At 32.9% G+C, this 5,319-nt stretch overlaps 1 pseudogene across 1 annotated transcript; it reads right to left on the bottom strand.

Moving 5' to 3' along the window:
* Positions 1-1,859: 1,859 nt before the first annotated feature.
* LOC145120819 (4-coumarate--CoA ligase-like 7) lies at positions 1,860-4,168 on the bottom strand (annotated as a pseudogene). Its single transcript, XR_013714377.1, has 5 exons — positions 3,172-4,168; positions 2,505-2,849; positions 2,335-2,402; positions 2,141-2,243; positions 1,860-2,067 (listed from the first exon to the last, which is right to left on the bottom strand). The product of XR_013714377.1 is annotated as a 4-coumarate--CoA ligase-like 7 (transcript).
* Between the last annotated feature and the right edge of the window lie 1,151 nt (positions 4,169-5,319).

Here is a 5,319-nt window from a genome sequence, read left to right as displayed (position 1 = left end):
GAGAGAGAGAGAGAGAGAGAGAGAGAGAGAGAGATGAGACTCTCTTATCTTTTGTTCTTGCCTTGAAGTTTACTTGCATTTCCTTAGTCTCTTTGGTTCGTATTTTGATATGAACTAAAGCTTAAGAGTTCTTAAGAGTTTATGGACTAGCATCTTCATCAAGTTGAGTCATTATTGGTGTCTCAAAGGTTCCACATTCTTCATCAACTTCCAAGCCTCCCAAGATGACCCAAAGAACTACAAAGGTTGTTATTTGTTCATCCTTTCTATGGTTGGTATTTAATCTTTCTATAACTTGCAAGAAGATCATTCGTGGGTATAAAATGTTTATGTTATGTTCTAAAATTTTAAATCTTCCGTTGTCATAATTTTCTAGTTTATGAAACTATTTTTTAACTAAAACCCAACAATTTGTATCAGAGCCACCTTACAAGTTTGGTTAGATTTTTTGATTTTTGGAAATCTTAGTTTTTGGAGAATATAGATAACTTGTTTTTGTATAAAAATAAATTCATACATACTTTCTGTGACAACTTTATATTTGTTATTTTATGTGACAAAATTTTCATGCATCTTTTGTCATTTAAAGTTGTCTTAGAAAAATAAAGGTTGTTTTATGTGTATATTGATAGCCAAATGACCATTATGATTGTTGTGTTGTTGTGTTTGTTGTTTTTGTTGTAAAAATGGTTGTAATAATTTATTTATTCATATGGTATATAATAATTTAAAATTTAGTGAACTTATATTATGAAATCAAAACCGAATATATTTTTATCTTTAACTCAAAATCAGATACTCGTATTTTTAAAATAAAATAGCAATATACTATTATTTCTATAATAACATATTTTTTATAATAACACAATGTTTTTTTTCATAAAAATAAATATACTTATATAAGATAAATAAAGATAAATCTTAAAAATTACATCATATAAAAAACTAAAAAGTAATAAAATTATGTTTTTACGTTTCAAATACTTTTAGAAAAAAAATAGAACAAAAAATTCAATTATGTAGTTTAATTGAAAGATTATAGATAAAATCTAGACAACAAAATTTATTTATATATTTAAAAAATATATAATAACAATGTTATGAAAAAAATGGCTGAAAATGTAAAAAGAAAAAAATATAAAATACTAAAATTGTAATATTTCAAATGGTCATTGTGTAAAATTTCATAAATGGTCCTTAACCAAGTTTCATAAAATGACAGAAATAGTCATTATCCAAAAAAATTTCAACTTAACGGATTAATCTAACGGATGAAGACTATTTATGTACAAGATTGCACCGTATGGACCATATCAGAGAAAAAAGTTTCGTAAGAACAGTTTAAAGGAAAAATTGTAAAGCTAAAGGACCATTTGTGTAATTTACTCTAAAAACTAAATAGGTATAATAGGGATTTTAATTTTCGGAGAGACCATTTTCAATTACAAACTATGCCAAAAAGACCATGAAACCAAAAAATCAAAATTTAGGCTAAATCTCAGAAAAAAAATTCATACAATAGACCATTTTTATAGTTTTGTCTATATTTAAAAAATAATAATAACAAAAGAGTAAATGATCACGTACCCTCGATTTTTGTGAGTAAAAGAAAAGTAAGGAAAATGCAGTGAATGATCTTCTCGCCCATACCCTCGGGTTTTAATTTTTTCTTTTCTATTTTTTTTTAAATGGCAAATAATTATATATTCTCTTCTCCTTGAAATTGAATCCAAGACTTCTTAAGTATATAGTTAAATGTTTATTAGAGTGGTCACCCAAAAAAAAAAAAAAACGTCCTACTTTATATCCGAAATTTGTATTCACATGATTATGCTTAGTAAGATTCGAGGATCGCCTATTTGTTTACTTCACATCATATTTCATTACACGCACAATCGTCTATCAAATTCATTACACGCACAATCGTCTATCAAATTCATTACACATGAAATCGTATACCCTAGATCTGACTTCTTCAACAAGTACACGTTTGAGAATCTTCCCTGAAGCCGACTTCCGAATGCTATCTAGAAATATCACTCGCCTCAATTGAAAATAAGGAGCAACCTATATCATTTATAGTCCAATGAGTATCATCGTGTCTTGAAAATTATCACCAAAAATGAATATGAATCTTTACCTGGTTAGCAATGAACCTATTAACATCTTGTTCAGTCAAAAAACAGTTTGGAAACCGAACCACAAATGCAATCGGGACCTCACCCCTTTCATTATCTGGATACCTGATAGAGACGATGATAATTAAAGTGTTTATATAGAACCCTAAATCATAAATGAATATCAAGGGTTGTAAAAGATTTCTTTTTGACTTACGGGATTACTGCAGCCTCTAATATTTCAGAATGTGAAAGCAATCGTGCTTCAAGCTCTGAGGGTGCAACCTGAAGAACATGAACGTATACATCAAAGCTTAGAGACTACCAAAACAAGATCTTTATACAATTATACTATATATATGCGTGATCGAAATTAACATTTTTTACCTGAAACCCATTAGACTTAATGAGATCTTTAACCCTATCAACCACGAATAATTGACCTTTATCATCAAAATATCCAAGATCGCCAGTATGTACGAAACCATGTTCATCTATTTTAAGCCTCGTAGCCTGAGGATTATTGAGATAACCTTGCATCATGCTAGCTCCTCGAACCCATATCTCGCCAATATGATTAGGAGGAAGAGACTCGTAGTTATTGGTATCTAGACTAACTATTTGAGCCTCGATTCCAGGTAAAAGCCTCCCGGTTGAACCAGAGAGTACTCCATGACCCATAATTGGACTCCCCATTGAGATGGCTGCTGTTGTTTCAGTCATACCATATCCCTGTTGTATACAAGGTTGCAATTATTACTTCATTTAGAGTAAATTACAAGAATGGTCCCTTTTCTTTCGGATTTTTATCATATTTAGTTCAAAAAATGACACATTTTTTAAATTTGGATGAAATATAAAGGTTTCATATCAAATTTCGTGCCTGAAATCTTGAAATAAGGATAAAAATTGATATAAAACCTTGCATTGAGGACCAAAACGGATTAAGGTTTCTTTCTTGAAATTAACATGATATAATGTGAAAGAACAGGTACCATTATGGTAATTTTATCTTAAATTCATTATCTCAAATTCAAATGGAATTCAAGTTTACCTGAAGAACGAAAACATGAGGGAACCTCTTGGTGCACTCCATTAACAACCCTTTCCCTAATGGTGCACCACCCGAAATGATTACTTTCAGTGACGAAATATGAAACCTCTTGACCACATTTTGCTTAGTGAAAGAAAGTATAACAGGTGGAACAGCCCATAAATGTGTCACTCTATACGTATCGATGTTCTTTAAAACCCCATGAAAACTAAACTTCCCCATTGATATAATGGTATTCCCTTCCTGTAATTGAGAATATAGTATAACCGAAAATGCATATATATGAAACATCGGCAAGAAACACAAGTGTACGTAATCTTGTTCCCCCATTAATCTTTGATCAGAAGTCACCATTTGTGAAGCTGCGATGAAGTTCTTGTGGCTCAAAATCACACCCTTACGAACGCCTATTGTCCCAGAAGAGTAGAGTAAGGCCGCGGTATCATCTCCTCGAATCGAGACATTAGGAAGTTCTGAGACTGACCCAGATCTTGAAATCAAATCTTGATATGAAAAACACCCGTTTCTTGAACTTTTTGATCCTAAAAACACAACCGGGAGGTCAAAATTTTCAAGTTTTTGATACAGTTCCTGAACGGTGATGATGAGTTTTGGGTTAGAGTCTTGAATTTGTGTTGATAGCTCTTCGATGGTCAACTGAGGGTTGACGGTGGTGACAATGGCGCCAAGAGCGATGATTGAGTATGAGCAGATGGGGTATTGGATTGAATTAGGGGCGAAAATGAGAACGACGTCGTTCTTGGTGATACCCAGGTGGTTGTTTAAGGCGTAAGAGAGCTTGGCGACGGCGGTTTTGAATTCGGAGAAAGTCAGGTTCTCTGCCGGAGTCGGAGTCAAATAAGGCAGGTTTGTTCGGGTAAGATGAAACGTTGCGGAAGAGAAAAGGAATCATTGAGGTATAGGGGTCTGGGGGAATGACTAGTGGTGGCCGGAGTGATCGGAATACGCCGTCGCGTCTATACCCGGATTTCTCCATCGACTCTGTGCGTCTCTGTAACTGCGAAAGTGTTCTAGTAACAAATGCTTTCCAAATGCGCGGTAATTTGATTTCTTGATCTCTTATACATTCTCTTTATTAGGCTGCAGGGTGTGGTGCGGTTCTAGGGAGTGCGGTTTCGCCACATAACTCTGGGTGCGGTTTGGTGCGGTTCAAACCGCAGTGCGGCAAAAAATGGTCGCGGCTTGTGATTGGGGTAGATAATTTAACTGTTTTGTGATTGGGTGGGGAGAAATTAAAGTTTTTATTTAATTTTTTTTTAAATAAAATGTGACACCACTCCTTGGGTGTGGCAAGGAACCGCACTTTTGTGGTAAAAATGACGTGACGCTTACGTGGCAACGAAGAGAGTACGGTTTCGGTGGCACCACTCCCTCCAGCCTTACGATCAAACTTGTAATCCGTATATTTTTTTTGTTCTTTATATAATATACATTTGATATATTTCATGTACTTTAGTGGCTTTTTAATTAATTTAAACATTAATCTAGCTAAATCAATCAACCGATATGTTATCTTTTATAAACTTTTTTAGAATATTTTTAATTTTAGTTTTTAGACCGGTAAATCGTGTGTCATCATTTGCTAACATAGATGTCACATTATTATTGTAGTTATAAATGTAATTTCTATTGATGTTGTTAAAGCCACAAACCCTTTCATTCGAGACATACAAAGTACAAACCCTAATTTCCAACTACTTTGTATACATAATTTTGGAAAAAAAATATGATAAAATAACATGAAGATGATAGAAGGCAACTCAACAACAAATTTTGAAATAGATTTTTCTAGATTGCTAATTTTTTTTGTAAAAAAATCTATATTCATAAATTTTGGAGGCCATAATATTAATATGCATGACACTTTGGACTATACAGAAAAACTCACACATTTGCTGCAAAGAAAACAAAAGTATCAAATGCCAATGATATAAATAAATGTTTATTATCCATACAAGTTCTTATGTATTTTGTCACTTTTGCATGAGACAACTTTCAAAACAACTTTTCTCATAATGGAACCCCCACTACTCAAGCCCATGATAGTGGGAAACCTTTGATAGATCCACAGACGTATTTTTACCTCTCATCCAAAAACCAAAATATATGTGGATGTAAGTGTTCATC

The sequence above is a fragment of the Lactuca virosa genome, chromosome 6, assembly GCF_052849685.1.
Source record: "Lactuca virosa cultivar CGN04683 chromosome 6, Lactuca_virosa_CGN04683_v6, whole genome shotgun sequence".
In the NCBI taxonomy this organism is placed as follows: domain Eukaryota; kingdom Viridiplantae; phylum Streptophyta; class Magnoliopsida; order Asterales; family Asteraceae; genus Lactuca; species Lactuca virosa.
The sequence above is the reverse complement of the archived record's forward strand: the minus strand, read 5'-3'. Positions and strand labels throughout refer to the sequence as shown.